Source organism: Adiantum capillus-veneris, chromosome 15 (genome assembly GCF_014529385.1).
Source record: "Adiantum capillus-veneris isolate H3 chromosome 15, ASM1452938v2, whole genome shotgun sequence".
NCBI classification, from domain to species: domain Eukaryota; kingdom Viridiplantae; phylum Streptophyta; class Polypodiopsida; order Polypodiales; family Pteridaceae; genus Adiantum; species Adiantum capillus-veneris.
In genome coordinates, this window is record NC_140945.1 from 79,576,577 (window position 1) to 79,600,561 (window position 23,985).

A 23,985-nucleotide genomic window follows, 5' to 3' on the forward strand; every position below is an offset into this window, starting at 1 on the left:
TGTGTTTATACAATTTGTTATCATACATTCTAAACTATGGCCTAAAAAAATTGCATGAGCTTTTGTGAAATGTGTGCGGCATGCCTAGCTAGGTGTTGTTGGGGCAAAGGATCACCTTGTTGATTGGAGGGCATGTGGTCCCTTTCCCTCAAATGATGTGCAATGCCTCTCAAGAGGAAGCTCATGAACCCGAATTTCTTACATTAAGAATTTCTAAAATCTCTCACAAATTTCATCTTGTTTTTAGTTTTGATTTCATTTCTCTTATAGTTTTCTATTTCGGATGTTTTAGCTAAAACTCAAGTAATCTTTAAATTTTAGGTGGCATGTGAAGCCTCGATCTCTAGTTTGAGCCTTGCCAATAGATTGTACAAGAGAAGTGCTATAGCTTTTGTGAGGGAGGCACCACATACCTAACTAGGTACTGCTGGGTCAATTAACCTCGGAGATGATGGGGCGTCAGTAGCCCCTTGGCATCAAATGCACATAGGTAGCATATGGTTTCTCCCAAGAAGCTTCTAGTGTTGAGCACCATATGGCAAAACATGAGAGAAAATACCTTCGTTCCTACAAGTGTCTGCTGCTACTCTTGCCAATTTGTAAATGAAACTTGCTTGTGGGATTTAAGCTGTCTACAAATAAAGAAAAATCCCCTATTCTTTCATTGTGCGACATAAAATAGTAATGCTTTCTCTATCAAAAACTAACACATTCCAAGATTGAGTTTTGCAGGACAACTAGACCATGCTTTCAAAGAAGTGACATTGAACATGGTAGCCCCCACACTTAACCATCTAAGACCCTCCAAGTTTTTTCAAATTAGACTTCTACTTCTAGAACAAGGCAAAGCAAGTCAAAATTCAACATTTTCCATTTCATTGGATACTCTTGATCCCCATATACTCCAAGTTCTCTATATACTCATGATTCCTAGCACAATGCAACTTTTGTGAGTTAGTAGAATTGGACACCCAACAATTGACAATGATGAAACCTTGCAAAGTTGAAACCAATGGGTGATGATGATGCAACCTGACATAACACAAACTATACTCTAGAACTTGACAACAATTGTTGACAACACCACAACCTAGCACAATGCAACCACCACTCAAGAACTTGGTTCACAAACATTTGTCCCAAAATTATGCATTTTTCCCAAAATTCCTAAACATGTGTTCTATCTTGTATGTGACTTAATGAAGCTTAACAAACAAAAGGGACTAATAGTACTATGAAGAAAATAAGGTGTCAGATATGCCCATCATTCATTCTTGAGAATGAAATGCAAAAAATTAAGCTTGGAAAGCAAAATGCAAGTCTAAATCAAGCTAAAACATTTCAGGAGGCTACAAATCTAAGGGTTTTATTAACAAAAAAATAAAGCCTACATTGCCACAATTGCAATTTTTTCAAATTTGAATCCATGATAGACGTCTACATACCATGTACATCAAGTATATGATTTTTGGGGATAAATGGACAACAATCATAGATCATTGATGTCCATCTATCACACATGATGTTGGAAAATCCCTTTTTTGAAGCAAGCTACTAATTTGGGGAGCTATTGAGCGTCTGTCGGACTTTAATTAAGTCGTGTATCAAGTAGAAGTAGTATAATATTTTATAAATCACACAAAAGCTAACAATAGTGGGGTGCAATGGAACTGCTTGATTGTAAATACAAATCCATTTACCCTTGTAAGTCCATTTTTGGTTAACCTAAGGTAGCGTTAGTATATAAGGTACCTAGGTCATTTTGTAAAGAGCACTTAATCATAATCAAGCTTTAAGCTGTCGTCGACTGTGTGTGAGAGAGGAAGAGAGAGCATGAGTTTCATCCTGGTGCTACTCCCTGCTTGTTTATCACATTGTAGATCCAATTGCACCATTGTGCTTGCCTCACCAAGAGCTACGCAACAACACCAAGCATTTCTCGCGGGATGGAGCATATGTGCTCGTGTATCTATGAGCTATTTGTGGTCGTAAGTATGTCAAACGATGTAGGTAGTCATTAAAATTGTGGCAACAATCTATGGGTAGATACTCATAGATTTTAGTTTTGGACACTTTCAAAAATTTTGGCTTTGTCTTTATACACGTTTTTTGTAGATGAGTTAGAGCTAGGGTTTTGGGTGTAGAGGCTTTGGGATCGGTGTATCCTAGTGAGGGGATGGTGTTCCTTAAGTTTTGTACAATTATGGCATGATTTGATGCGTTTCCTTCTATTTGTGTGCATGTGGGTTGGGTGGTGTAGTTGAGAGCAGTTAGACTCTAGATTGTGATTTAGTTGTCCTTCTAGAGTGTTGTATGTGTAGGATGGTTTGCGCATGACAAGCTAAAGAAATTTCGCCTGTGTGCCTTTCGTGTCATCTGTGTCCTTGATTGACATTATGCTGATCTAGATTTTGTTGCATGTACTTTATAGGTGGTGTGGTTCTCTCCCGCAATAGTGAAGATGATGCAAGAGAGGATTATGCTATGATGGCTCATGTGATCTTAGGTCCATGTGATTTATGAGAGTTGGGGGTTGGTAGAACCTCTAGAAATTATGATGCAAAGGTGTGGGATCATAAGGGTGATAGGGGGGTGAAAGCATGTTAACATGTCGCACTTTTTATGCTAGTTAACATATGCCAACAAGCACATCTTGTAAGCAAAACACATGATACACTTTGTATAGTTCATGATGGTGGCCTACACACTTGAAAAAAACATGATTGTTGGACTTCAAAAAAACGAATTTTAATATTTTTAAAATCTTAAACAATTAAGCTCAGTCATTACGTTGAGGTAGTGGTGTAGTCATGATGCATGGAGGGAAGCACGATGCAGGGGCCATGGGTCCGAGAGAGGGAGGAAACAGATTGCGAGTTTCAAGCAGGTCGACAGTCAGAGGCCAATAGTTAGTCCAAGTGGAGGATAGCTCACCACTGAAGCCAACCACCTTTGTCAACTCTCTTAACAGTACTCCATCGAGAAGGAAGCCGATGAACAAAGGTTTTGCTGCTTCTCCTTCGACCTGGAAAAGATTGAAGGCTTCTAGTTCCCAAGGATCCCCAATGTCAAAGTACATGCATTCAAGGAAGGGGAAGCAGGACTCACGTACTCTCTCTCTCTCTCTCTCTCTCTAATGAGGGGGCCACATTTTGAATTTGTAAATCAAGTAAATCATGAAACATTTCTCCAACATTCCCTCACTACTAGTCTGTTAGTGAATCCTCTCACACACCATGAGAAAACTGTGTTGCTAAGCATATGATGCAATCAACATAGAGGACTATGCATTCAACTTACATGCTTGTTTTTGTAGTAGCCCCTAGCTAAATTTTTTTGTGGATTCTCACACACTTATCAGGTGCTTGTGCATTTCCTGAGGCGTTCAAGGTGTATGATTAGATGATTGCATCTAAGGAGATCCCATGCAATTTCCTATGTAGAAATTACTTGATAGCCCTATTCTAGTGGGGTTGTGTAAGGTTTTAATCTTATAATCCTATGTGGTTTGCAGGCTGATGAAAAGCTCCCAAGTTGAACATCCCACTACAGGAAAAGTTTTGTGTAACATCAAAAGAGTTTAATGTTTTCCATGGTCTCTCCATGGATGGTGTCGACCCCAAATTGGTGAAGTGGGAGCAGATTATAGATGTGGAGTGGTTCAATGTATTCAGAGAGGCAAAGGATCGTAGAAAATAATGCTTCAAATGAAGTAGCATTTGTGTCGACATGTACGACCAAGTACTTCAGCTGCACTAGAGGGTATACTAGAAGGCCTCCACCAACATGGAAATTAATCTGGATTTTCCAAAGGGTTTTGTAAAACAATTCAATCCAGTGGAAATTGCAAGTGGCTCAATCATGAAGTTTAATTGGGATGAGTTTACTGTCAAGCATTTGCAAGACCTTCAAGAAAAAGGATACTACGATGCCCATGTTGAAAAGTGGAGGGTGCGTAATACCTAGCCCTCAAGTCAAGAAACAAAGAAGGGTTCTACGAAAACAAAGGAATATTGTGCTAGCCAAGTAGCTTCAAATGTTGTTTCTACTACCAGGGCAACACCCCTCTCTATTAACAACTATGACAAAGTGGCAGCAAGCCTAACATATTTCAGGATCTCTCGTTTGTTGGAGCACATCATGAGTACAAGTGACCATCTCAGAAATTGACTGCAAGATGCTAAACAGCAGCTTAAGAATGCTGGTCAGGAAGTTGAAGCTGTGAGGGTTCTGAAAACAAGCCATAATATGTTCATCCCTGTAGTACTTGCTATGAGACAGAATCTTCATAATTCTAAGAATGAATTGTGGTGTTTAGGCCTCACTGACAATGTGGATGCAAGGAGAGAAATAGAGCTCAAGGTAAATATCAAGACACTGAAAGAGACACTGGATGGTTTGGGGTTTCCTCACAGTGAGGACACCCCCACTGTTGTTGATATTGACATAACCTATCTTCGTGTAAGTGACGATGGTTTTTGTGATTGAACCTTATGTTTTGAATATGTGCACAACTATCCTATGTACTTGCCATGCTTCTATTTTGATTGGTTTGTAGCTTAATGTGGAGGTGTAGGAAGCGAAAGTGCACGCCTGTGATAGTCAGCTGCAACTACTCATGCAGATAAGTAGGATGATACAAGGTTCCTTCATCCCCACTTCCCTATGCAAGATAGCTATGGACACTTTTACACAGTTTATAGTAGGGGTACGCGATGGGACAAAAAGCAATGAGTGTACAGGCTGTGGTCTACCACTAGAAGCACGCAAAATCAGTGCAATGGTCAAAATGCCATGTGAGCATACCTATCACCTAATCTGCTTTGTTGATGCATGCTCGCTGGGGATCCAATGTAGAGCTTCCACCTGCCAGCAGAGGATACAAGTTGAACGGTGTGGCAAGGTCACAGGGCAAGGACCTCCAATCACATAGAGTTTTGGTAATATAATATTAAGGAGCAATTATCCAGCCTTAATTCGTACACTAGCCCTATGTATTCTATTTAGCATAGAAGGTATGCTAGTTAGCTTAGTGGATATGGTGGCTAGCATATTGCGTATGGGAGTTGGCAAAACTATTTATGCTAGCTAGCATACTATGAGATATAGCTAGAATACATTGTCATGGTGTTAAGCATATTTTGTATGCTAGTTAGCACAACCAATTATCCTAGTTAAAAAACTGTGAATGCTAACTAGCATAGAGAGTTTCCCAGCTAGAAATAAAGTATGCTAATCAGGATATTAAATATTCTAATTAGTGCAACATCTGCTAGCTAGCAAATAGGGTATGCTAATCAGCATATTCAATATGCTAATTAGCATACCTTCTCTTCTAGTTAGCATACTTGCATGCTCACCATCATACACAATGTTCTAATTAGCATAAAAAGTATGCTAATTAGCATATTATATATGCTACTTAGCATACCTTGTATGTTAATTAGCACACACAATGTTATAACCAACATATTTAATATATGCTAATTCGAGCATTGTGTACAATGGCTAGCATGCAAGTATGCTAATTAACAAAAAAGTATGTTAATTAGCATATTAAATATGTTAGTTAGCACATCGTGTGTGCTAACTAACATACAGGGTATGCTAACTAGCATACTTTTTATATTAATTAGAATATTGTGTATGATGGCTAGCATGCAAGCATGATAACTACAAAACAAGATATGATAATTAACATACTCAGAATGCTAGCTAGCATACCTTGTATGCTAGCTAGCATTTGGTGCATGATAAAAAGCATTCAAGGCTTAGTTAGTGTACCTTCTTTTCTAGCTAGCATAATGTTTATGCTTGTTAGCATACCTCTATGCTAGTTAGCATACATTCTGAGCTATCTGGCATAATGTGTATGCTAGTTAGCATACCTCTTTGCTAGTTAACATAATGTGTATTCTAGTTAGCATGCACAATATGCTAACCAGTAAAGATATTAGCAAAGATGTTATGTTAAGTAGCATAACTTATCTTCTAGTTAGAATACCATCTGTGCTAGCATACATGCTATGCTAATTAGCATACAACTATGTATGCTAATTAGCACACCATCAATAATAAGCATACCATTAGCATACACACAACTTTGCTAAATAATTAACATTTTATCTATGCTAATTATCATACATTCTCTGCTAGTGAGCATACACACTATATTCACACTTCCTTGTTAGTATATTTTGTATGCTAGTTAGCATATTGATCATGGTGGTTAGCACACTTTGTATACTAGTGAGCATAGTTAGCATAGACAATATGAATGTCTACAGGATATAGATGCCTACCATACATGGAATGCTACTTGTCACTGTTGAGATGTAGAGAGAAAGAGAGAGAGACGAGACAAGAGACACACCATATACGCTCCCAAAGATTGATTCATATTGAGGACAAGATACAAATATATAGGTGAGACCAAGTTTAGTAGAGTGAGCCATATATAGCTCCAACATGTTGAGATGTAGAGAGAAAGAGAGAGAGACGAGAGAAGAGACACACCATATACGCTCCCAAAGACTGATTCATATTGAGGACAAGATACAAATATATAGGTGAGACCAAGTTCAGTAGAGTGAGCCATATATAGCTCCAACACCCCCACTCAAATAAAGGTCTCTAGCTTTGGATGAAAAAACCCTTGGGGAGTTCAAGGGAAAAACCCAAGCCCCTATACAATGTGAAATATGAACCAGTGGTGATGATGTGAAAGTGAATTGTGCATCTATGTACAAATATTCAAGTGACTTAGATATCACAAGGTGCAAATGTGGAGTGTGCATAGTGCATGGTACCTAAAAGATTACAATGTCATATGTACAAAGCTATTACAATAGAAAAGAAGCTAATCTAGAAAGAGTGAGGCCGAAGCAACTCCAAGCTCCGAGCGCAAGAGGATGAAACGTGACTCATTGAGGACTTTGGTCAAAATGTCTGCAATCATCTGGTCACTTGGACAGTGTTCAACCATAATGGTTCCCTTGCGTACTTCATACCTGACATAATGATAATGGACAGCAATGTGCTTTGACTTATTATGTTGAACATAGTCTTTTGCAAGACTAATAGCACTTTGGTTGTCACACCGCAAGGGTGTGCTAGAAAGAGGAGAGTGACTAATATCAACCAGCATTTGTCGAAGCCAAATCAACTCACGAGCTGCAAGTGATGCCGCAACATATTCTGGCTCAGTCGTAGAAACTGCAACACAACGTTGTTTCTTGCTGGTCCAAGAAACAAGACAACCATTTATAAAGAAGCAATTTCCACTAGTAGATCGCATAGATAAATGTGAGCTTGCCCAGTCTGCATCTGTGTAACCCAAAAGAGAAAGAGATTGCATAGAATCCGATGTGAGTTGTCGTCGATAGACTAAACCAAAATCTGTAGTGCCTTTCAAGTATTTCAATACACGCTTTGCAGCAAACCAATGCTTAAGAGAAGGACATGCAAGATGTTGTCCAAGATAGTTAGCAGCGAACAGAATATCAGGACGAGTGTTCATGCCAACAAACTGAAGACATCCAATCAAGTTAGCATAAGGTTGATTTGTGACAAGTTGACCACCATTGTCAGAAGTATTCTTCGTAGAGCTCACAAGACAAGGTGTGTTGGCTGAATGTGCAGATTCCATACCAAATTTTTGAATAGTATCTGCAATAAACTTTGACTGTCGAAGGAATAAAATACCTTTTGTACGGTTCCGTTGGATTTGAATGCCAAGACAAGAGTGAATCTCTCCAAGATCCACCATATCGAATGCAGAAGACAATAAATTTTTCACTTGCTGAAGAAATCCCAAATCATTGGAAACAAGGATGGTATCATCCACATAAAGAGCAAGAATCACAAAATTGCTACCTTGGCGTTTTATGTATAAGTTGGGGTCTGACGAGCAAGAGATGAATCCTTTAGAGGTGAGAAAAAGATCAAATTTTGTATACCAGGCTCGCGAAGCTTGTTTGAGACCATATAGTGCCTTATGGAGTTGAGCAACAAGGTCTTCTTTACCTGGAATAACAAACGCTTCTGGTTGTTCCATATAAATTTCCTCTTCCAAGTCACCATTAAGAAAAGCAGTTCGCACATCCATTTGATGAGCTTCTAAATCAAATTGAACAGCAAATGCCAATAAAACTCGAACACTTGTAATGCGAACAACTGGTGAAAAAGTCTCTTCATAATCAACACCAGCTACTTGGGAGTAACCTTTTGCAACTAAACGCGCCTTGAACTTGTCAAAATATCCATCTGCTTTTACTTTTGTTTTATACACCCACTTACATTTAATTGCTGTACGACCAGGAGGTAATTCAGTTAGTATCCATGTACCTTTAGAGATAAGAGAATCGTACTCTGCTTCCATAGCCTCTTGCCATTGATCCTTTTGTGGTGAAGAGATAGCTTCATCATAAGTAACGGGATCTTCAGAAGTAGAAAAAGCATTATCAGCAATATCCTCATCATAAACAAGACATGAGCCATGTTCAAAATCAATAGGCAGATCAACAAAAATATCAATATCATCATTGGCAACATTTGGAATGGATGGTTGTGAGGAGGAAAGTTGCTCTATAGGAAGTGTTTCATCTTCTGAAAGAAATGGAAAAGCCTGAAGCAATGATTTAGTATCATCAGAATCATCCATGGACCATGAGCCTCCCATAAGCTGTTCGTTAAAAGTAGCATCACGATTCACAGTTACTTTCTTGGAGGAAGGGTCATAGAATTTGTAGCCTTTGGAAGTGTCAGAATATCCAATAAAAATAACTTTAAGACCAGGAGCATCAAGCTTTGTTCGTGTTTCTTTGGGAACATGAATATAAGCAATACATCCAAAGGTTCGAAAATGAGATACAGAAGGAATGTCACCTGTCCATGCTGTGATGGGTATCTTACCAGAAGGTGTAGTAGTAGGAAGATGATTCTGAATAAATGTTGCTGTCAAAGTAGCTTCAGCCCAGAAAACACGAGATAAGCCAGAATGAATCAGCATACATCTTACAACATTGAGAATAGTGCGATTCTTTCGTTCAGCAACACCATTCTGTTGAGGCGAATATGGAATAGTGTGTTCATGATGAATTCCAGTGTCAGCACAGTAACGCACAAACTCTCGAGAAACATATTCGCCTCCATTGTCACTACAAAGCTTCTTAAGGCGACGACCAGTTTGAAGTTCCGCAGCCTTGTGGAATTGTTAGAAAACAGATAAGGCTTCAGATTTTTGTCTAAGTAGAAATACAGTCGTATACCTTGAGAAATCATCAATGAAAGTAATGAAGTAGCGATATTGTGATCTCGAAGAAGGTAGAGGTCCACATATATCAGTATGAACAAGATCCAAGATGTCATGAGAATGAGTTGTATTTGAAAGAGGAAAGGGTTTACGATTGTGTTTCCCAAGAGCACAAAATTCACAAATTCCCATATGGGGATGGGCTTTAAGATCCATGCCATGAACAAGATCACGACGTTGAAGATCAAGGAGTTTTGAGAAATCAGCATGAACAAAACGGTGATGCCATACTTTGCAATCATGATCACCTGGAGCAGTGACAATATTTGCTACAGCATCGTTGAGAGAGAGTTCAAATAAATTACCGTTTCGAGGAGCAGTGGCTATAGTCTGTCCATCTTTCTCAATTCGGCATTTGGTATAATCAAATCCAACAAACAGACCAAGATCAACAAGTCTAGCAACTGAAAGAAGATTACGTTGAAGATCTGGTACATGTAATACTCCTCGCAAAATTCGAGTGGAAGAAGATAAGGTACCAAGATATAAGTCTCCAATACCCTTTACTTGACAAGTAGTATCATCAGCAAGATAAACAACACGTTGAACTGGCAGTGGATAATAGTTATGGAGCCACTTAGACTGATATGTCATATTTCCTGTAGCACCAGAATCGACAATAAAAAGTGATCCATCACGTACATGAAGTATTCTGTCTGGAGCAACTGAACATCGGATGCAGCTTGTTTCTGGTACAATGTTGTTTCGATGTTCAGTAGCATATGCTCTATTCCGATCTGTGTCGAATCGACGCTTATAGCACATATGAGTGGGATGATCAGATCGTCCGCAATATTCACAAGAAGAAGAAAAAGAGTCTCTAGATAAACGTGGTTGTTTTGTGGTAATATTGTGTTCTTCATCATATTGACGTGCCCAACAATCATCTTCAGTATGGCCATTTCTGTTGTAGTAAGAACATTGCTTATTAGGAAATTTGAGACGAGAGAAAATATTACCGCGACGGCCACCTCTGCGGTTTCCTCGTTGAAATGGACGCCTTCGAGCATAAAAAGCACGTTCCATCTGTTGTGACTCAGTCTCCTCTTGTGAAATCATAGCTGTATCGTGACCAGCATTCCGACGTTCTTGACGTTGAGAGTATTCAATTAAAGACATGCAAGCTTGGTCGAAATCAAGACCATCTTTATTAGAGAGAATAGTAACAATGCTATCATAAGAAGAGTCCTTCACCGTATCAAGGAGAAGTGTAATCAGTTGCTTTTGTGGAACAGGATCCCCGGTAGCAGCAAGTTGATTAATAATAGATTTGAAAGACTCAATATGTCCCGTCATGGCAGTACCAACTTCATATTGTAACTTGTTAAGCAACCCTCTCAAATAAAGTATTTCTGTAACAGATTTCTTCTGAAAGTTTGCAATAAGGTACTTCCATACGTCATGGGAAGTAGGCAGTTCATACATATCAAGCAAAAGGGAATCAGTAAGAGCAGAAAGAATATACCGACGAGTTGCTTTATCACGTCGTTGCCAATCCGTATAGGCAACATTCCAATCTTCAAATATAGGTCCTTTAGTGATAAGCACGTTATCATTATCCGTATCAACAGGCTGAGGCGGACAAACACGATTTCCAAGAACAACATCGGAGAGTTCATCGCCTTCAAGAATTAACAACATCTTTGCTTTCCAGCCTGGAAATCCTTGACCTTGGAAAGGAGGAACAGAATGTTGGCCAGAAGGAAAGCCGTTGACGAGAATATTCATAGCCATATCTTTTTGCGAGAAGACGTATAAGATAAGATCGCAGAATATGCACACCGTATATGGTGAAGTCCGCAATTGAGAATGAGAGAGATATGAGTACTGCGTTCTGTCAACGATAAACGTAAGAAGGATGCTCAAGGAACGTCCAAAGATGTGAGAGACGTCACCCAAAAAAGACGGGGTAAAGGAGACGTTAATAATAAACGAGTCCTCAAAATAGAGTGGCGTGAGACGCAAGATTGACGGCCACAATACGAATAGCAAAAAGCTAAATCTTCTCGAAAAAGTTAACACCAAAATAAGAAAAACGATCGCGGATGCTTCACGAAGAAGTAGGACGAAGAAAGCTGCGTCAAGCTCTATTGCAATAAAAACAGCATAACTTTCTGCTGCGAACTCCGATTGACACAAACCTAGAACTCAAATCGAAGAGCTCGAGGAGACGAACAAGTTTTGGATGAGAAGTTCCATTGCGCTACGCTCCATTGCGCTTTTCCCGTTTCTCCAAATTTTGAGCAGAACAGCAAGAAAAATTGAGATGAAGTTCAGGGTGTCATTAACAAGAAAACGTAATCAACGATTAGATTGATTATAAATAAACGCCACATAAAACACTAATCATATTCTTCTTAACACAAAACAACCACAGTTAACAAGAATCAACGCTCAAAAATAAAATTTGTAACAACTTTGAATCTTACATGCGAATCGCATACACATACTGTTGTCACCATGAATTGAATGGGCGCGTGATCGTTACCGCTCTGATACCATGTTGAGATGTAGAGAGAGAGACGAGACAAGAGACACACCATATACGCTCCCAAAGACTGATTCATATTGAGGACAAGATACAAATATATAGGTGAGACCAAGTTGAGTAGAGTGAGCCATATATAGCTCCAACAGTCACACTATGCATACAAGAAATCATGATGGTGTCGATGAAAATTAACGGGTGAATGCAATACACAAGTATCAATGATGCAGGATGCGAACCTGACAAGACACTTGTCAATCAAAGGATAGAGGAGAAGCTCTATAATGATGAATTTGATGAGCTAGATAGATAACATGAAAGGGTAGATGTAATACCACAGCATGCGACAACACACGAGGCTGCTCTGATGTGGTAACGAAACAAATGATGATGATGAAAATTTTATCATGATTACTCATCCCAAACCCAAGCCCCCTACAGATGATCAAACAAGCTTCTTAGAGGAAACAATTAGGAGTGTGCAAGAGGAAGGTAGGAGTGCTCAAGAGGAAGGTTTTAGGGTTGACAGTAGGCTGACTGTGCAAGACACCGACGATGACAGCCCCCTGCAGCGTTTTGTAAACCAAGTGAAATTAAAGAGAAAAGGTGGCTGGAATAGATTCTCGAAAATCCTAGGGACTAGATACGTGATGCCCCTCCTAGCACCATGGATGACATAAACGAATGCAGTTGGGGTGAAAAGAAATCCATTCTCTCACGTGCTTGCAAGAAATTATGTTGAATCTGTTCCCTATTGTGTCCGAGTTATGTAGTGTTAGCAAGATCCACACTGCATCTCTCTACATAATTATAATGGAGAAAATAATCTTTTCAATATTATTTTGCTATGCAATAGTTCATTAGTTTTTTCTTGTTCTTTATGATGTAGTAGTTGCCCTGCATGAGTTGAATTATGCCATTGCATTCAAAACCATACGGAGGTGTAGTATTGCTAGGGCGAGACAACTACAAAAGGAAAAAGACAAGATTGAGAAGCACCTGGCTAGCTATCTTAAACGCTTAACAAAAATTGTTGAATACTTTAGTTATGTTCATCCCTCGGGGGAAGTTATTTTTGTTGAGTGATATGCACTGCCAGACCCATATGTGCATGCCACACACACCCCTCTCTCTCTCTCTCTCTCTCTCTCTCTCTCTCTCTCTCTCTCTCTCTCTCTCTCTCTCTCTCTCTCTCTCTCTTTCCTACACACACACACACGATGTAGAGAGAGAGAGAGGGGTTGGGGGGGGGCATAATACCTGCACAGCAGGTGGAGGCCAAGATTTGAGCAGAGCGCAGGTGAAAATGGCCCCTGCTGCTCGCGGGTTTCGCTTTTTTCCCCCAAATTTTTTTCGTCGATATACGTGTGGGAAATAAAGCCTTTCCACGTGTATATCGACGCACATTGCGACGCGTATATCGACACGTATATCGACGCTCACTAATTTCGTCGATATATGCGCGTCGATATCTCCATGTAGTGTTGTAGTGAATGATGCCCCAATACCCCACCTATGCTTAGTTTTTTATTTAAAAGTGTAGATTCCTAGTTATGATGAAATTCGGCCGCGGGTCGGCAATGCCAAAGCTACGAAATATTGTGGATGGCTTACGTCAGTGCGTATAGCTCTTACCTGCAGTTGCAATGCAACAAACACAATCGCAATGTGTCAATCGGAGAGGGAGTAGGAAGCCCGAGAAGGAGAGAAGTGAGGCTTGGTTAGCTCACGTTGTGTATTTCTTATCCAAAAACTTATAGAAAACATACAATAATTGGCTTTTATACCTTAGCCATGGTTTTTGGTTGGTCAAAACTAATAATCCGGAGCTCTACCAAAGCTGGGAAATGATTGGCTAATACAATCTGGAAGCTGTGGGTGTCTGGGTATCTTGGCCTCGTCACAAGACCATTCTCAATAAGTTGGAGAAGATGCTGTCTATAGCATTAGTTACCTGCAAAGGAAATGGGAAATGGAAACGAGAGGCCCCAAATGCAACCACAACCGGAGGGGCCTGACTCACAGAAATGCTCCCAAAACGGGGGAGTAAAAAAGGCTGATTATGGCTATTTTTGAGAGTGGGAGGGAGAGTCAAGAGAGAGCTAGTTGTATTATATATGTTTGTGTTAGTCTGACATATAGCTGTTTTAAAATGTACAAATACAATGAGTGACCCTGGTCGTAGTGTTAAGCTTACCATCATCAAGACTTTGCTACGGAGCACTGGACTTTCAGGCGAGGCGTTGACGGAGGCTATGTCCGATTATGTGGAGCTGATGGATGCCGTAGGTTTTGTTGAGAGAGAAAGAGAGAGCACATAAATAGAACCCCAAAGTGTGTAGAATACACACATGAGATGATGTATATATAGAGGGGACTTGGGTGCCATATATAGAGAATCCATATGTTGAGTAGCTTCACATATAAGCTCAACACCCCCGCTCAAATTAGGGTCCCTAACTGTGGATGAAAAAACCCTTGGGGGATCAAGGGAAAAACCCACAACTCTATATACACCCACCGTTATATTATAAAAATCATTGAACATACAAATGTTCATGAGGAGCTACATCACTCCTTTTACAATGAATGTTTTATGAGGATTTACATTAATCCTATCCTATCAAATACAATAATGAATACAAAGGTTCAATAAAGAGGTGTAAAGGCTATCGATTAGCTCGTAATCAGAAGTGTCTCCATGAATCTGCTATGTAGCTTGTCATCACTATTGTATCACCAAACATATCTTCATGTTGTCATCAATATGACATCACCAAATACACTTCATAAATCTTTTATTGTCACCAAGTTTGTCTTCATAAAATAAATTCTTTGATGAATCCTACATAGATCATAGACTAAAAAAAAAACATAGTCATGAAAATTATTAGCATCGTTAGTGAAATAATTTATGTTCACAATGCCATAAGAGATGGTTCGCGACGCCACTCTTTTGACAACATATATACGCACGAAAACATATGGTACATAGAGAATGAACATAAAAGTACAAGATGCGTGATTACGTGATGCAAATGATATGTGTATATACTACATAAAACAACATTTATCAACATAGTGATCAATGAATATCATCAAAGTATTAACAAAACATCATCATTGTATCAATAAAAATGAATAAATCATCATGGTATCAACGAAAAGCATCATGATATCATCAAAAATAATCATTATATCAACCAAACAATATCATGGCATCACCGAGAATAACCATGGTATCAACGAAACAACATCATGGTATCATCGAGAATAACCATGGTATCAATGAAACAACATCATGGTATCACCGAGAATAACCATGGTATGAATGAAACAGTATCATGGTATCCACAAAAATCACCATCGAATTAACGAAATATCATCATGGAATCACCGAGAATAACCATGGTATCAACGAAACATCATCATGACATCACCGAGAATAACCATGGTATCAATGAAATATCATCATGGTATCAACAAAAATCACCATGACCAAAGTACTAACAAAACATCATCATGGTACCATCAAAATCACTATGGTATCAACGAGAATTTATCAATAAAATGACGTAAACTATATCTCTAAAAGAATAATTATACGAGAATCAATGAACGAGTATATCATATAACAAAAGATCATGTACCAACAGTAGCTCGATAGAATTTGGACGATCATCAACTGCTCGACTGAATCGAAACGATATGTAACTGGCTTGTGCAGCAAAGTTATGTTAGTAACAAATATATGATTGATGTAGAAAAAATATAATTGAGAAGTTTTCAATTATGAGAAAAATCAAAAGCAAAAAGTAGAATTTTGCTTTTCAAACATATTCGTAGTCCAAGACGATACCCCAAAATCGGTGCAAAATTTAGAGAAACTTTCTTCTGCAAAGTTATAGACCACATCGATTACGATGGCTTAAGCAAATAGTTTCTCATCGATTCCGATGCCTGCTGCGGCTAGTTTCTTCTACAAAGTTGTAGACCACATCGATTCCGGTCCCTTGCACGGGTAGTTTCTGCAAAATCGTTTTCAATTAGCAGAAAAATAAAAAACATAAAACGAAACTTGCTTTTTAGACATGTACGCAGTCTATGAATGATAACTCAAACTCGGTGCAGAATTTGAAAAAAAACTTCTGTCTGCAAAGTTGTAGACTACATACATTCCAGTCGCTCACGCGGGTAGTTTTTGCAAAATCATTTTCAATCAAGAGAAAACTAAAAAACAGAAAGCGGAAGTTGCTTTTCGGGTATGTACGCAGTCCGCGAATGATAACTCAAAATCGTTGCAGAATTTGATAAAACTTCCTTCCGCAAAGTTCTAGACCACATCAATTCCAGTCCCTCTTGCAAAGAGTTTCTACAAAATCATTTTCAATTAGCAAAGAAATCAAAAACAAAAAGCGAAAGTTGCTTTTCAGGTATGTACGCAGTCCGCGAACGATAACTCAAAATTGATGCAGAATGTGAAAAAACTTCCTTCTGCAAAGTTGTAGACAACATCGATTCCAATCCCTTTGATGAGAAGTTTCTACAAAATCATTTTCAATTAGCAGAGAAATCAAAAACAAAAAGCGAAAGTTGCTTTTCAGGTATGTACGGAATCCGTGAACGATAACTCAACATTGGTGCAGAATTTGAGAAAACTTCCTTTTGCAAAGTTGTAGACCACTTCGATTCCGGTCTCCCTCACGAGTATTTTTTGCAAAGTAGTTTTCAATTAGCACAGAAATCAAAAAGAAAAAGGAAAAGTTGCTTTTCAGTATGTATGCAGTCCGTGAACGATAACTCAAAATTGGTGCAGAATTTGAAAAACTTCCTTCTGCAAAGTCGTAGACCACATCGATTCCGATCTCTCTTGCAAGTATTTTCTGCAAAATCGTTTTCAATTAGCTGAGAAATCAAAAACAAAAACGTACTGCTCTGATACCATGTTGAGAGAGAAAGAGAGATCACAGATCTTTGCTTGCTTAGGACCCCTATCCCAAGTACATCACATCACGAGAGTCAGCGGCTTACTCCTGATGTACCTCCACGTACTCAGGTGACACCTCAGTCACAGGCTAGTGGCCATTAGTCTTGGAGGTATTTCTTTTATGTCGATTATGGAATTAATATCAAGTAGTGTTTAAGATCTATCATCCTAACTATCGTATGTTTGTATTCATGTAGCTCGCATCGTTGACAGAGTAGCACACCACAAGAGATATCGACTCGCGAGAGACTGCCTCAGCTGCTAGTGCCCCCGCCATTGCCAATGCGCACTTGCACTGCCAATTTGGGCATCACGTGCGACATCCTGGGGTCTATTCTCCCTCTTGGAGCCGGCTTACTCTTCAGACGTCGGATTGGAGATCTCTACATGTCATATCTAAAGCAAGTTCATATTCCATGGGAGTAAGTATTAATTAACATCAAAAAGTATGATTTATAGTTTGTTATTTGAATTACTAATTGACTTTTTGATGCAATGTAGTGATCAGCTAGAGGATGACAAGAAATATGTCATCGACTCACTTGAGGCGGGTATGGGACAGGATGGATCCACAAATGGTTGCTTAAGCGAATGTGCAAGCTCATGGCTCATCGACGAAACAATACACGGTAAGCACGAGAGAGAGAGAGAGAGAGAGAGAGAGAGAGAGAGAGAGAGAGAGAGAGAGAGAGAGAGAGAGAGAGAGAGAGAGAGAGAGAGAGAGAGAGAGAGAAAGAAAGCTTTATTAACGTCTTCTTCTAGAGGCCGAAGTTGGCCTATGAGACAAAACCATGTACATATGTGTATCCTCTCGTAACCAAAAAGGATTAGAGTGATGAAAAACTAAATTAAAGTGGTACATACTGCTAAAAAAAGGTGATACAAGGCAAGAGTAATCTCCTCAAGGGTAGGTTGAGTACATGTGCATGTAAAATGAGGGCATGGAGCTCTATCTCTAATGGATGCGTATCTATATGCTCAGGAGATACAACCATGATATGCAAACTAGCTCCATCCGGTACCAAACTGGGGGTGTAGGATATCATGCATAGGTGGGTAGGGTGTGAAGAGTCCTTGTAGTATGGTGGCAGGGTCGGAGTAGACTCGCTGTATCGCTCTCTGTCTATCATGCTCATGGTGTTCCTGGATCTGGTGGATCTCCCTCTGGTGTGCTCATCGGGTCCCATATCCCACAACTCTAGGTTGTCTCCTAGCTCTAACCACCTCTTCCTTCTGTGGAGTGACCCCTCTATAGAGTGACCCCTCTATGTGTGGTAGTGAGGCGGTCCGGGGCGGGCAACAATAAGAGCGGCCTCTAAACACCCTTCGAGGCTCATGTGCTGCTTAAATGGGGCTGGGGCAAGCACAATCAGAGACAACAACAACCCACAGCCAGAAACCAAACAAGAAAAGGGGTACCACCTAGTTGTAGATGCGAACTAGGACGCACGTGATATCTCCTTGTACTCAAACGCACAAAGAGAGGGGAATGCAAGATAGCCACACACACACCAAACACAAACATTCACCACGCCAGAGAGAGGTAAAGCGCACAAATCAACTTGAGCAACTCAGCCTTAGCCTTAAAGACTAGATGCACACAAAGCTTGATGAGAAATAGAGAGACAACAAAAAACTTGACCTTGTTGCCAATACACCAATTGTCTTAGGGTCACGGGAGCCCTCTCACCGAGCACCCTCTTACAATTGAAAGTTTTGGCAAACAATTCATCAAGCCCTCAAACCACCAAGCATGAAATGGCACAACAAACTTCAAGGAAAATATACCTTCAACCACCTGATGAGCCAACTTATCAAGTCAATTTGGAGAGAAGAGTCGTAGTTGCAGCATACAATTGCACCCAAAACTATGAATCTTATTTATGGACAAGAGTAGACTACAAGTGTGGTGAAGAGTATGGCATACACTCCACTCCTCTAGATGGCATAACGAACTTCAAGCTTCTCCATGCACCTATGTGTAATGATGGAATAGAGCACTCACAATGCACACACTCTACACAACTAGGCTTTAAGAGTGGAGTGTTATGTGTTGAGAATGGTGTGGTGTAGTGTGATCATGTGGTGATTTACAAGGGAGAGAAGGGCTCTATTTATAGGTTTTAGAAGCCCCGATTTGGATTAGGCCTAATCAAGTTTATTTAAAGGAATAAAAGATTATGTATATTTTTATTTATTTTTAATGAGGGTGGGTCTCTCTCGTCCTTTGAGTCACATGGATGTGGGCTCAAGGGAAGAGAATTATTGAGGATGAAAGGAGAGAGGATTGAGTGAATAATTTCGGAGTGCCTACTCTAGTAGAGGGTGCATTTTACAATAAGGTTAGTGGTTAGTAGTTAGTAATTATCACTAAAATATATTTACAAAATCATTCACCAAATGGTGAGATATATGATGAGAAAAGTTAGAGAAGGGATAAGCTTGTAAAGCAAAGTTGAAGCTTGGAGAAGTTGACATTCACCTCTTTACAGCACCGGTAGAAGAAGCGGTCAGCATGGCGAAGTAGCGCGTGTCGATGAAGCTATGTTATCTTCAAACCTTGGAAAATTCATGATAAAAGCCTTCATTTGCAGAGGTTATCCTTGGATTTTTGCTGAGTTTTTTAAGTTATTTACAAAGCTGAAGAGAGTATGGTAATATGGACATATATGTAGAGAGAAAGGGGGACACATAGGGTGTAGAAATGGAGGTGTGAGAGATGTGGCAATGGTGAAGAGGGTGAATTAGGACATGGGAGTTGCAGGTTTGGGAGTGGGAAGGAGAGGGAGGAGTGTGTGTGAAAGAGGAAAATGATAAAGTGGAAGAGGGAGTGTGGCTGCATAGCATGGGCAAACTGGGGTCCACCAATAAAATCATAGCTCACAACTCGTAGCTCAAAAAAATATGAAAAAATTAAAGGTGAAATTTCAGCTCACGAGCTACAAATTTTGTTTGTCTCACCTTTTCAAATTCGGGGAGCATGTGATCTTTAAAAATTCAGCAAAACCGACTGTTTTTTCCACTGCACAAGGTCCTTGTGAGGTCCTTCTTTGGATGATTCTTTTGAATACCTCCAAGAGTGAGCTCCCCATGGTGCATGCATGCATGCCACATACCCTTGACCTTATTTGGTAGGTCTATAATTGAAGATATTGTTGAGATCATGATATAAGTGAATAGTACAACTAAGAAAATCAAATATTGAAGGGTCTAAAAAAATATATACATGTCAAATATAAATAATATAGGTGGAAAAAATATAAAGGCGTCAAAATAGATCTCTCTCATTATAAACCATAAAAAGATGAATATTTTTGGTGTTCTAATTTATGAGAGTAAAAGAGATTAGATGTAGGAAGGAAAAAATCACAATAGTGAAAAAATATACACATAAATAAAACTAGTTTTTCTGGATTTTTGTTGGGATGGAGTTACACAAAAAATAAGAGAATCTTGCATGAAATTATTTTTATATGGAATAAGGAGTACGCAAAATGGTAAAAAAAAATATGGTAATGTTGAGTCAATGTACATAGCATAAATAACACACCATAGGTAGAAATATTTAAATAAATACCAAAATAATTATGAAAAATCCTTTTATTTAGGCCCTATATACAATGAAATATTTACACACAAATGAGCCATAATATACTTATATTTTTCATAATTTTTTATTTCTTTGGCTCAACTAGCCTAGTGACTAGCTAATTAAGGGTTTTTAAGAAGATATGGGAAAAGTCCCCTAACTCACACACACACCTATATACAGTGAAATGGTAGGGATAGTCACAGTGTTTGGATGATTTTGGTAGGGTGAGGTAGCTTACTATGGCAATTATGGAAAGCCAAAAAAAGGCTATCAGTAGCAATAGGGGGTGTTGGAGTCGCTCGATGAAAAAAATCTGTAAGCTGGGACTCTCTATCTCCACTATGTGACTGTAGCATCAGATCTCTATGTCTCTGCATCTCCAGAAGAAAACATCAAAGTTGTCTCTGGTCTCTGGACTCCATGAGCTCTCTGAGTGTAGGTTGTTCTGAATCCAAGGCAATGTAGTGGCTCTATTATGAGAGAGACACTGAGAGAGACAGAGAGAGAGAGAGATCTAGTTTAAATATTTCAAACTGAGAGGTCCCAAACTCAACCTACCTCGCACGGATTGGCTTCTCCCCATCCGCACTACACGTCTTGGACGTTTATGGGTGCGCGTAAGTCGCTAAAAATCATTGTTTTTTGTGTTTTTCAGCGCTCTTTACTTGCTGTTTTTTGGCGGACAGCAGCGGATTTACTGGGTTTTTTTGGATGACATCAACATTTTGGAGTCTTATACACTTCTCGGAATTCTTTTGGAGGCATCTTGGGCTGTTTTGAGGAGGAGTCCACTTGCGGTTGCGTTTCTGTGCCTATTCGATCTTGGAGTCTTGCATCTCTCGTACGTGGCGTACCTTGCCCTCTGAGGAGGACACTAATCGGAGTTGCAAATTATACCCTACAGCTTCTCCATGTTCCTGGAGAGTGCCAAGTTGGACAATGCTAACTGGTCCATATGGAAGACAAAGTTGCGTACTATATGTATGTACAACGAATTTTGGGATTGGCTCGAGGATGCGGCACATGCGGTCATGCCTCACCCAGTGGAGGAGGACTATACACATGGAACGGCAGACGAGTGGCAAAAGATAGACCGCAAGGTGTTTACTTTCCTTTTGCTTAACCTTTCTGATTCTATCCTTCAGGAAGTCAGAACGGAGTCACATGCCCACGGTCTTTGGAAGAGACTCTCAGATCTCTTCGTAGACAAGTCTATTGGCCGTATTATGCAATTGGAGAAGGAGCTCTACCGGTTGTAGTATAGCCAATTCAACTCTCTCGCAGGGTTGACCCGCACGATGCGAGAGCTATGGGATGATTTAGTTGCGGTCTGAGGCGAGATGACCTCTATTTGGATGGCACAACAACTCCTATTCAAACTTCCAGATAGGTTTGACTCTTTCTACCAGAGTCTCATTCAGTCAAGGTGTACCATGCAACCCACTTGGGAGGAGGCTCTTTCCCAGCTCATGCAGATTGAGAGCCGAGCCGAGTTTTGTGCCAGAGGTGAAGGTGAGTGTTGGAGTCTCTTTGATTGCCTCACAGGACCTTGCCTTGACCTCTTCAGAGTCCGGTGCTTGGATTGTGGATAGCGGTGGGACCACTCACATGACTCCCATGTGGGAGTGGTTCAGTTCTCTTACCTCTTCATCAGATCAGTACATTACCTTGGGTGATTCTCACTCGATTCCACTGTGGTTGGGACAGGGAGGATTCCTATCTTCCGCTCTTCAGTAGACCCCAAGTATAGTGCGGTTGATGAGATTTTCGTCCCCGACTTAGCCTTCAACCTTCTCTCGGTTTCCTCCTTGGACACCTTGGGAGCTTTGGTCACTTTTGGGGATTGTAAGGTGATTATTACAGATGGTGCTACAGGTCCAATTCTTGCTAGAGGGGAGCGTGATGGCTGGTTGTTCAAGCTCAAGGCTATACTCTCACTGGGCGCGGTTTCATCTACACTTTGGCATGCTAGGTTTGGCCACCTTAGCTATGCGATGTTATAGCGCGCGGCTAGGCATTCCTTGGTGGATGGGCTTACATCAATTCGCTCTACATCGACGATTTGCAGGGCTTGCCAGAGACAACAACAAGCATTAAAGCTTCTGAAAGAGAAGCTTACTGCAGAGCTAGTACTTATTTTGCCGGACTCGAGAAAGTCTTTTCAGGGGCAGTGTGATGCATGTGGCAGTAGTATTGGTGCAGTGCTTATGCAAGATGGACATGTTATTGCCTATGAGAGCAGGGTATTCAAAGGGCCAGAGTAGCTTATACAGATTTACGCAAAGGAGTTGCTTGCCGTTATTCATGCTCTAGAGTCATCGAAGCACTATCTTCTTGGAGCGGATTTTACTAAGCAGACTGATCATCAGTCATTGAGATATTTTCTCACTCAGGCCAAGCTTTGTGAGAAGCATTTGTCATGGGCCAACTTCTTGTCTATGTTTCATTTTCAGCTTGTGCATGTTGCGGGCAAGGAGAACGTGGTAGAAAATACCTTGTCTAGGCGTCCACATGTAGCGACCAAGTTGGATGAGATGCAAGATCATTACAATACAGATGCGGATTTTGTTGAGCCCTATGACTCTCTTGTTCGGCGAACATCCTGATTCCTTTTCTGATGTTTTGTGGAAAGCTTTGCGTTTATCGACTTCTTTGACAGAAGGTTATGACAGAGAGTCATGCACCACCCTATTGACCTGTATTGACCAAATTTTGGCAGCATAACAACTCTAAACTGGTCCCAAACAAGTTCCCAACCAAGAAATCGCTTGCTTCGACAAAACCCTCTAATTCCAACTCAAGAAGAGCAATTACATCTCTCTGGAATTGGTTTTTCACTTGTTTCCAGTCCCAACGCTTCCCAAAAGTGTACTCTGACAATTGGGCATTGTTTCCAATGTTCCAGGCATCCATACGACTGCAAAGCAATCCAAAAAGGGTAATTTCAAGCCGCTTTATTTTCTGATTATGGATTTTTTTGACATGTTTTCACCTCTCTAGTGTCCATGTACTGTTCTCTGTACCTTGGGCCATGTGCCCCTTGATTCTGGCATGATTCCGAGCATAAAACAGCCCCCAAATAGCTCAAAAGCAGCAGCCAAACAATGCTGATTTTTGTACTTGTTTGGCGAGGTAATTAACTTCACCTATTCCTGTATAGGGAGTCTCTTGCCTCAACAACAAAGCATCAAAAATCACAAGATTGCACATGATCAATCTTATGAGCCAGTCAAAAAGCTCAAGAGAAGCATAGATGCAGATTGCACTTTAGAGAAGGTGATTGGGTTTTGCTTCGATTTGAGAAGGCGAGTGTGCCTCGTGGAAGATTCATAACGCTTTCCATGTGAGTCTTCTTCGACAGTTCATGGGAGAATTGCGGGAATCAACCCGAGGACAGTCCATAACCCGAGGTTGATGAGCTCGACAAAGTATTACACCTTGAGCAGATTCTAGCCCACAAGGAAAGGCTCCAAGGACATAGACTAGTTTGCTGTCGTACGTCCAGGTGGAGATATTAAGTTAAAAGATTGATCAAAGCCGTTATCTGTGTCTTTGACATATATGCCAAATGTGGTGCACTGAAGAAAGCACGTAAAATGCTTGAG

The 23,985-nt window shown here is 40.1% G+C and overlaps 1 pseudogene; it reads left to right on the top strand.

The window, feature by feature from the left end:
- Positions 1-20,987: 20,987 nt before the first annotated feature.
- Positions 20,988-21,503, top strand: LOC147440955 (uncharacterized; annotated as a pseudogene).
- The last annotated feature ends 2,482 nt before the right edge of the window (positions 21,504-23,985 follow it).